The 10,579-nt window shown below is 32.1% G+C and overlaps 2 long non-coding RNA genes across 2 annotated transcripts; both read left to right on the forward strand.

The window, feature by feature from the left end:
* Positions 1-123: 123 nt before the first annotated feature.
* Positions 124-2,161, forward strand: LOC127728355 (uncharacterized). Its single transcript, XR_007994091.1, has 3 exons — positions 124-204; positions 1,379-1,470; positions 1,916-2,161. It is a non-coding gene; the product is annotated as an uncharacterized LOC127728355 (long non-coding RNA).
* Positions 2,162-4,511: 2,350 nt separating this feature from the next.
* On the forward strand, positions 4,512-6,362 carry LOC127728361 (uncharacterized). The gene is made up of 2 exons (XR_007994096.1): positions 4,512-5,361; positions 5,880-6,362. It is a non-coding gene; the product is annotated as an uncharacterized LOC127728361 (long non-coding RNA).
* The last annotated feature ends 4,217 nt before the right edge of the window (positions 6,363-10,579 follow it).

Consider the following 10,579-nt stretch of genomic DNA (forward strand, 5'->3'; position numbering starts at 1 on the left):
TAAAGATAACATGTAAAGAAATTTGAAATAGTAAATTATTAACAAAACTCGGGATTATTTTTGTTCATATTTTCGCGGGATTTGAACAGGAAGTAAGATTGCCCATGCGCATTATTTAAACCCGCACCTTTCCTGTTTTTAAAAAGATAGAACAACAAAGAACGAAGTCGAGGAGAAACCTTCCGTTTATCAAGTATCATTATGGTATGTAGATGTTTATATGTGGCTATCACGGTATTTCATATGTATGAATTGTATTTAGAAACTCTGAATTGGTATCAATATTGCACAATTAGAGAAAAATAAAACGTCAACATTGTAGCCCAGAGAACAGATCAGAACACATGGAAGGGCCATAATAAACAATATATCATCATATATAATTTCCTCCAATTATACTATTTTTAAGAGCATTTAATGTGGAAAGCATATTTATTTTCATTTAAAAGTTAAGGTAAATATTGAAACATTAATATTCTTAAAGATTTTAATAAGAAAAAAAAGGGGGGGGGATACGCAAGCGTTTACATTACTGTGATCACATTACTGTGATCAGGTAAATTTCCCCAAGTGTTTACTATATATATGTGTACTTGTTTGGTTTAACTTTAAGGCTTGGTAAACTACATACTTTTTGACGATTATAAACAATCAATTCCGACTGGACAATAAAGTATTGAACGATCATAATACTATTTTTACAATAACATTAAATAATTCAACAAAATAGTATTATTTCTTGCTATGAGAGGATAACTATAGAATGTTCATTGATAACTTTTCACCTAATTAACCTTTCAACAAAAGTCATTCTATTTTTAAAACAAGTCAGTCTGACCCTTATCTGATCTTCAGGTGATCTCTGTGTAATACGAGAAATGAGGTTAGCATTGCATCTCCATGTGCGCACATTCAATTATGACTACTCTAAAATCAACATGACAACATCATACAACTTCATAGAAATATTAAAAACAAAAAGACGACACAACTTAAAAGAAAACAATAACATTGAAAGGACATTATGACATACATTAGAAACTTTTAGCAATTAGTTAACTAAGAAAAATTATAGCATTATCACATGCTAGGCAAACACAAATTCAACAATATGTGTTTATTCGACAAAGACAATTATTTATGAAGGGTAGACTATTACTCATATAACACAACAAAGAGAATAAGCTGTATTAAGGACATAGCATAGATTGCGTTTAGCATGATTGAGAACATACATGTACACAGTAAATACTATCATTCAAAATTCATATACTTCCTTCTCATAAAACATTATCATGTACTGGTCCTTAATGTGTAATTAACCTTGGGCTGAATGTTAGCAGTCCATTATCGTGAACATGTATTATTTTTTTTACAGAAGCTTGTCAAACAAATCAATGGCTGAAATGTATCAAGTGGAGCAAAATCAAAATTCAGTTTTGGGAATTCCAGTCTATAAAATCATCAAAGGTAAGTTTTTTTGTCTGTATATATCATTTGTGTTCAAAGTTTAATCTGTTGTTTATTTTATTTTTGTTTATCTTACATACCATATTATGTTTGTCTTATCTAAAGTATTCTAGTAAAGCTCAATTTCGTGTTAATGGACTTGTGCAGTCATCAATAAAAAACATCATAGGTAAAGTGTTTTCATGGTTATCAATTACATAGTCAAACCTGCAATCTTACAAATTTAGGGTAGAAGCTTCTTCATTAACAAAAAGTACCAATAGTAAACATTGATGTATATTTTTTTTATTAATGATTACCTTATAAAAAAGTCCTTATTACTATATGTGCTTTGTCGTTATTGTTGTATTTTTATTGCTTCTAGAAACAAATTGAAAGTGGCTCAAATTTAGGATATCTTTTCAGGACATACAATTTATATTTATTATCATCTTATCTTTTCCAGAGTTTAAATATACTGCAAAAGTATAAAGATGTCACTGAGAAACACATATCTGATAAAGACTCCTTCTGCTTGAACTTGAAGTCTGCCGCAGAAAGATCTCGAAGTGGTGGAAGAAAGTTGACATGCAAAAAGGACAAAAAGAGACAAAGATAACAAATGAATTTATAAAATAAATCTTGTATCAAAAGAAACATCATTGTATTACTAAATTTGATATTGTTCCTCAGTAAATTTGTATTCATTTAATGGTTTATACCAATTATAGGTGTGAGGGTAATATATATATATATACATGTATATATAATCAAGGACATTTGTTTATTTGTGGAGAGTTGTCTGGTTAGCAGTCATGCAGCATCTTCTTATTTTCATAAGTATTGCGATCATCCTGAAGAGACGTTGGATCTAATAATGTCTTCACTCTTCTTGGGATATACTACTTTTAAGAAGGGCTTAACATTTGTCAGTCGTTTAATTAGGACTACTTTGAACTTGTGAGAATTGTTTAGAACTATTCAACATCTTCTTTCTGTTTTGTGATGCTTTCTGTGGTGGGAATAAAGTGTATGTCATAATTTTTATGCAAACTGTGTAATCAAATTCATTGAATGATTTGTATTTTTATAGCTATTCACAACAAGAAAAACTACAACTAAGAATATATCAAAAAATGGTAGGTGTCCACTTGTATATCAATATAGATAATTATGTATAGTTATCTTTAAATACAAGTGGACACACACAATCATTTCAGCTATTCCTTCTTGTAGTTTTTCTTGTTCTTAATAGCTAAATACACATGTTTCAATAAATTTAACACTTGAATATGAGAAACACAGAAGCCAACGGGATCTTAAGATATGACGTTTTTGGTCTAGATTATTGACTTTGTACAAACACGGAATGTTGTATCAGTAGCAGTTGATGTATTTATTAAGATGTCTCTTGTCTATTTGGTTCATATGTGTCTTGAGGAGAAAAAAAAACATTAAAAAAAACATGTACAGTCAGGCTGCCTGTCTACCATCTAACAACAGCACAAATTTGGAAAGCAGGTAAAAATGTGTATGTAGATTTATAATAAATTTTATTAATATACTTTCAACTACTATTCAACCTTGAATCAACGTTGAATGGATGTTGAAACTTCAACGTTGAAATTTCAACGTTAATTCCAATTTTCAAAATCAAACATAAATTTGACATTGTTTCAACGTCGAGAAACAACCTTGTTTCAACGTTGCATCAACGTTGAGTGCCTGCTGGGTAGACAGTTGCTTATCTGTTTATCGTTCTGTCACTGGCTTTTTTAGACTAGAGACTTCATGTGTACAAACCTGACGTCAAACTCGTGTACTACAAAATGTATAAAAGAAGAGACAAATAATTTCACATTAAATCCTGTAACATTACATCTAAAGATAATTACAATCCAAAGTAAATTATATTACGATGTCAATGGACTAAATTCCCGCGCAAATGTCATCACTGGGATAGACCAAAACGAATTTTAGGTTTATGTATCATTCACATTCCGATCAATTTACTCAGTTAAATAAAATATATGTGTTAACTATTTTTATATTGGTTTTGAATTTAGTTAATCTATCAGAAAAAAGGATTTATTTCTCGCAGATAGCCCTCAATACTATACACCAACTCGACACTAAAGCTATAAAACCCTAAAACATAATAGTATATGGAATCGTCCAAACGGATTACCTAAAATTGATATAGGTGAAATATGTAGATTCAGAATTGTGTACACAGAAATAAGATCAGAAATAAAGCCCTATGTAAGGTGAAAACAATAACACAACTGTATAAAATCATTGTTTATTAAATTTGCTTGCATAAGAACCATGAAGTTAAAATTCATAACGATTACGTTTATCCTGTCAACCCCTTTTCTTCATTGCATCAAGGCTTCCGTTGCTTTTATCGAGCAGCAATTCAACCAATCGGGGAATGTTAAGTTGGGACATACCTCTATTTTTGGAAGCGTGATCTTTACATCGAGGCTTGCGTTGCTTTACACCGAGGCCACAGTAGTTCGACCAATCGGGGAATGTTTATTTGGGGCATGTGACCTATTGAACTGCAGGTTTTATAATATTTTAATCGAAATTGTAGAAAAATGAAATGTTGTTAGTACATACAAAACAGAAAATGATGAATACTTTTAGTAAAAGATAAATTGGATCCGGGTTCTGTGTATTCACATCATTTGTACAACTCTCCTTACTGATGCCATTTTTTGGAATTTCTGTGACCTAAATGGTTCGCGAAAATTAATATTTTATTATATATATAAGATTTGGGAAGTGTTTCCCGAATTTTTTTTTGAAAAAAAGATGAATTTTATGAAGAATCTAGTGCCACCTCATACTTTCGAATAGCATTTATAAAATGGCTTAAAGACCTGCCGAGTTATTCATTTTCAATACATTGTAAGTCAGGTTATTTATTTTCGAAATACCACAGAACAAACCATTTATTTTTGTGATTATCAAGGCTGAGTTATTTATTTTCAAAATCCTCCTGCCCCCCCCCCCCCCCCCCCCCCCCCCCCCGCCAGAATATCAAATGGTCGTCCCCTCCCGTATGAAAATTTCAACAGGAGTTCAACTGGACTCCAGCTGGACTTGAGACGTATTCCAGTCTGACTTTGAAAAGTCCAGTCTGACATGAGCCGTACACGTACTTTTTCTTATACTTGGGTTATTTGCCAGCCGGTATTTTCTTAAAAGTCCAACCGAACTTTTTGTAATGCTGACAAGAAAATAAACACGGCTGGACTTTTGAGGAAATTTATTCCTTTCTGTAAAATGATCAGCAGGATTTTTGTCTTAGAAAAATTAACATTCATTTATGAGCAGGAATTTAGACTTAGAAAATTCTTTAACATCAATTAGAAACTTGAGCCATATAACAGTGATTTAATAGCAGTTAGTCTTGTAGAAATGTGCCATCTGTTTTCAATTAACCTCAGTCTGGACAGGTCACAGGAAGTACTATCTCCACAGAGATTGAGGCCATATGTAGGAGAACACATTTCGAAATACATATTTCTGCAATTACTATATATATATATCACTTTTATTAAAAATTTCATAATTAAACAAATTAATAATTGATTTTCTTTTTTTAATCTATCACATATTCAAAATTAAGGCACATGCAATTAGTCATAAGAGGAACATTTAAAACAACTCCTTAAACAACCTCATGTATTGCAATACAACACAATTTGATTTTGGAATAAACAGGAAGATGTGTCTTCTTTCTTGAACAAAATGAGAATTTTACATAATTGTGTGTAAAGCAAATGTTTGGAAGTAGTTCTTTTCACATTAAATAGAGAAGATGGATCCTTCTGACTGGCATCAATGACAAAATTATTTAGGAAGATTGCTGTTTGCATGTGTTTTGGATTGCATATTCTGGTAAGTACAATAAATTGAATTCCACCATTTTGGTGGTATTATCTGATATGCTCTTTTTATTCAAAATATAAATAGAATAATTACAATATTATAAATAGCTTAATTCTTATTTTTGAAGAGTAAAAAGAATAAAAAACCTACATCAAATATTTATATTCATGCAATAATTTTCATCTTGTCTGTTATGTCACTGTCACTTCCTGTTTTGAATTGTTATCAGGTTATGTAAAAAAATGTATTGTTATATTTTTTATTCCCTCTGTATTAAGGAATGGTTATTATTTGAGTTGTTTTGAAAGTTTTTTAATTTCTACACTTTAAGTGATTTTTAAAGCCAACTTTATTTAATTTTTAGCCACTTTAAAATTATTTAGGCTATTATAACCACAAATTATTAGAAGTTAGCATTTAGCTTCTCAGTTCCCCATTTCTTGGTTTTGCCAGTAAGACAGTACAAAAAAGAAAAAGAAATAACCAGTATATATGCATAATGTCATCTGTTGTTTCTGTATTTTCAGATTATAGCAAGGGATGCATGATGCAAATTGAATCAGAAGAACCAACCATCTGAAGAAAAACTGAGCAGTGGCGGATCCAGGGGGAGGGTTCCGGGGGTTGGACACCCCCCCCCCCCCACCCTTAATCCTGAGTTAGGAACCCCTCTTTTGAAAATGGCAGGATTTGCCCCTGCTGAGATCATCTTTAAAAGTCAAACCGCACTTTTTGAAGTCCAGCTGGACTTTTTAAAGTTCAGCCGTTCTTTGTAAAGTCCGGCTGAACTTTATAGAGTCCATATTTTTGCCATAAATGCCGGCTGGATTTTTATTCAGACGTACTTTTATTAAAGTCCAGCTGGACTTCATGAACCGGACTCCTGCTAATTTAAATATTTCGAGCCGGTTTACGGCTAATTTCGCTGAAAGTCCAGCCGGGGTATCTATTATAAGCAATTCAAAGAAAAGTCCAAATGAATATTATAAGTACGGTTCTCAGTACGGCTACAGTACGGCTACTGTCCGGCTGGAGTACGTGTCATGTTTTTCATACGGGCTTATAGAACAAGTTAGCATTTTGTTCCAGTATAATGAATTTTTACCCGGTAGGGGACTATGTATTGCCATGCAATACTCTCAGAATGCTTGTTATTTGCTCTTTTTGAAAAGAATTGACGCAATCGTTCTGGGAAGTAACCTTACTAAACCATGACCAACTTAACCAAACTATGACAAAATCACTGAACTAAACGCTCCTCGATATGACGACCTTCGTTACTACCTGTGCGTATGTAAAAAGTCCCAGTCAATTCTACTGCAAGTTTGAAAAGTTTTGGGAAAGTTTCATTCCAGTGATCCAAGAAAATTACCCTTTATATTGATTTTGAAATCACTGGGTCAAAGGTTAAGATCACCGCAGCAATTAATAGAATAAAATTTGGGGTTTTGGGATATTTTGTTAACCATACATCCAATCATGACCACAGGAAGGTATGAAAATATCCATTGGGAAGAGAATACAATTGATACGTTTATTTCAGATAACATCTACCATATCTGATCATTACACTAGCAAACCAATTCTGATCTGAACAGCTCTTAAAAAACTACAATGAATTATTAAGTCATTTGCAGTCTTTCAATTAATTTTCAGAATTGTCCTCTGCAGTAAATTCAGTACTGTTCAGACAATTCGCTCGCAGTCAATTTAGATATGTTCAAACTGTTCAGTAATTGTTATCTACCTGTTCTAAAATTCCTCTACTAGTGACCAGTCAAACTTTCAATCCAAGTTTTATGACCTTGGCCTTTGAAAAGTTGATTGGGTATTTTTGATGGGCATTCTCAAGCTTAGATTTATGAAGGTTGGACAAGGTTCAAAAGATTGTAAAGTTGAAGTCATGTGTTTGAAGTTTTACAGACACCATCATGATTTGGTTTACCAACATCGAGTACAGATGACCTCTTTTATGGTTCACTTGTAGCCACAAACAATCCTTGTCATCTCCCCAAATGTGATATCCAATATCTATCTGCCAAACCAAAACAGGTTCCACTAGTACTAGTAGAGCAGAATCACCCGGGTGGGTTAAACATGGTTGTGAGCACTCAACCAAACCATCCTACCCTAACCAGGGACAGTGTGTTACAGAATAACAACAAAGAACTATATGAAATGATTTGGCCCACCTGGCATTTTTGAATAACATTTTGCTAAAGTGCAACAAGATTTGCCCATTCGTCAAAAACACGAATAAAAAAGTGAAAATCATTCAAGCTTAATAACCTGAGTTACGACATGATTTCAGACATTATAGACTTTGTTTTTTGTTCATAAATTAGGCTGTTAGTTTTCTCATTTGAATTGTTTTACATTTGTCATTTCAGGGCCTTTTATAGCTGACTATGCGGTATGGGGATTTGGTCATTGTTGAAGGCTGTACCGTGACCTATAGTCGTTAATTTCTGTGTCATTTGGTCTCTTGTGGAGAGTTCACATTGGCAATCATACCACATCTTATTTTTTTATTTTTGGAGGATTATGTTCTTCTGATCATATTTGCTTTTTATACGTCTGCAATATTTTTGCAGCCGTATAACGAAATGACGTCGTCCACAAAAGGAAGGTTGGGATTGATTATGGAGGTTATTGTCCTAGCTATTTAGGTATTAGGGGCCAAAATCAAGCATTTTTTATTCAGCCATGCTGGATATATGTGATGACTCCGGTTTGGAGATGATGCAAAATTCTAAGTTGAAGACATGTCATGAAAATAATTTTGTGTTTCTATGACTTGCAGAAACTTTATACACAATTTTAATCATCAACTGCCAACTTTTAATATGTTATTTGTCCTTAAATTAAGAAAAGGTTGGGCGAACAACTTCTTTATTTTAAATATACACTTGCATATATTTCCTTTGTAAATCAAAATTTATATTAAATTGCCATTTATTAATTAATGTGGAAAATGTGATTTATCAAATTTAAGCAGTTGAGAAGAACAACGAAAGTGTTTTATCAGTATCTTATGTTCCTGTAAGCCATTGAACAAAATTTGGTTCAAGATGTGTATTGATATCAGATTTGATTCTCACACTTTTTTGAAATGCTATTATTCCCATTCTTGCATTAGACAAATGAGATTATTGATATAATACCAGTATGATGGACAGCTGCCAAGATTTTCAAACAATTACACTCAAAGGTGTAAGTATTAATTGGATTAAACTCCACTCAAATGCAGTCTTAATTGGCCACAGTTATATTAATATATCATGACCGTTGATAATCATACTGGTATTGAGGTCAAGAATTTGTGTATTCAATTTATTTCACATCTAACTGAATACACAAAATCTTGACCTCAATAATTGTAAAATCAGTGTCATAATCATCTGACAACAGTTAATAAGTAGGTCCATTTAAGTTACAATTATCAGTAATTTGGTTAAAGCAATAAACACAATTGCATAACTCTTACCGGAGCATTTTCCGCAATAAATTTATTTGTATATTCCCCATTATATTGCTATTTAACAGTAATTGGATTTATCTCAGCATTCGGTATTTGTACATGTATATTTGAATACAGGAAATGTATTTTTTCCTTAATGAATAATGTACACCAATTTAGATAAAAGTTAGTTATTAATTTTTGTTGTTGTTGAGAAAGTGCATTTTTAATGCCTCTTTCTGGAAATTATTAAGCCAACTATTATTAATGGCATATAAAAAATATGCTACACATTTGAAGATTTCCCTTAACATTCTTGTCAAAATTATTGAATTTCAAATGTTTCTAAAAAAAAGATGTAAAAAATCTGACAGTGTCTTCAATTGAAATACCGAAATAATTTGCATCAATATTGCAAAATTCTCCATCTTTTGGCTAGAGAATAGAAAGTTTACAGTGAGATTATGGAAATGAAGATAACAAAATAATTATTGAAAGTATGGTCAGAAAAAATGTCAGACTAGCTACAAAATTGGCTGAATCACAACATACATGATGCTTTGATTCTTGTTTCAGGACAATAACTTGTGTATAAGTGAATGGATCTCTAGGTTATTGTACCACAAGGTTTCATACCAAAAAAGAAAGGTTGGGATTGATTTTGGGGGTTATGGCTGAAACTGCTTAGATATTAGGGGTGAAAAATCAAGGCTTTAGGTTGCAATTCTGTAAATATAGACAATGCAATTTCCCATAGGAACTCCCTTTGCGGCTAAAACTGTGCCACTTGTACTGTGAAGTTTCGTGAAAAATTATATCCCAGAACGGAAAGTTGATATGCACTACTATTTTATTCAAAGGTCAAAATATAGGGCTGTGCGACATATTTTCAACATTTATATGCCCTGAACTTCTAAGAGTTTAAACTTATACTAAAATTCTATACTACCCCTACCTCCATTTTTGGACCTCCTAAGAATTAAATTTTAGGCGCTACCATGTTTTTCTATACTGGTAACATTCCCAATTTATGTCTCTGTGAGATGAAACACAGAGATCATATCTGGGAACCAGTACGTAAACAAATTAACATATCTATGAATATTATATATCTCCCCAAAAGAGGCGTGGCTTGTGAAACAGCTGTATACAAAGTGCAATCTTTACTGGTTTCCGGACAAAAAATTGAGAAAGTCTATGGATCTATTTGAAATTGTTCTACAAGGTTCCAAACAAAAAAGGAAGGTTGGGATTAATTTTGGGGGTTATGGCCCTAACCGTTTAGGAAAAAATGGACAAAAACAATACTTTTCTAATACTTTGTATAAAATGCTTATTTCTTGACCAATTTCAATGGGGTTTAATTCAAAGTCTTCAATTCTTGAAGTTCTTTAATATACTGAATTTGACTGTTTATTTGAATTTTTAATTTTGGGCCCCTTTTTCAAATTGGTTCACATTAAAGGGGCATTAGCTACGAGATATAAAAAAAAATAAAATATGATTATTTTTGTTCAATCATTAATGAAAGTGAAATAGTGAAATAATAATTCGCTTTAAACAGCCAGTTTGGTTCAGTTTTGTCAAATTAAGCAAAGAAACATCACTAATAAATTATTCACTTGCAAGTGAATAATTCGACCCCATTGAATCCATATTCATGAGAATTTTAATTGATCCCTATAGCTAGAGATGGGTAACGCATGAACTAGGCATATTCAGTTATTAAATGGAAAAGAGTATTTTAAAGCATTGAAAGTGAAACAA

The sequence above is a fragment of the Mytilus californianus genome, unplaced genomic scaffold (assembly GCF_021869535.1).
Source record: "Mytilus californianus isolate M0D057914Y unplaced genomic scaffold, xbMytCali1.0.p SCAF_2, whole genome shotgun sequence".
In the NCBI taxonomy this organism is placed as follows: domain Eukaryota; kingdom Metazoa; phylum Mollusca; class Bivalvia; order Mytilida; family Mytilidae; genus Mytilus; species Mytilus californianus.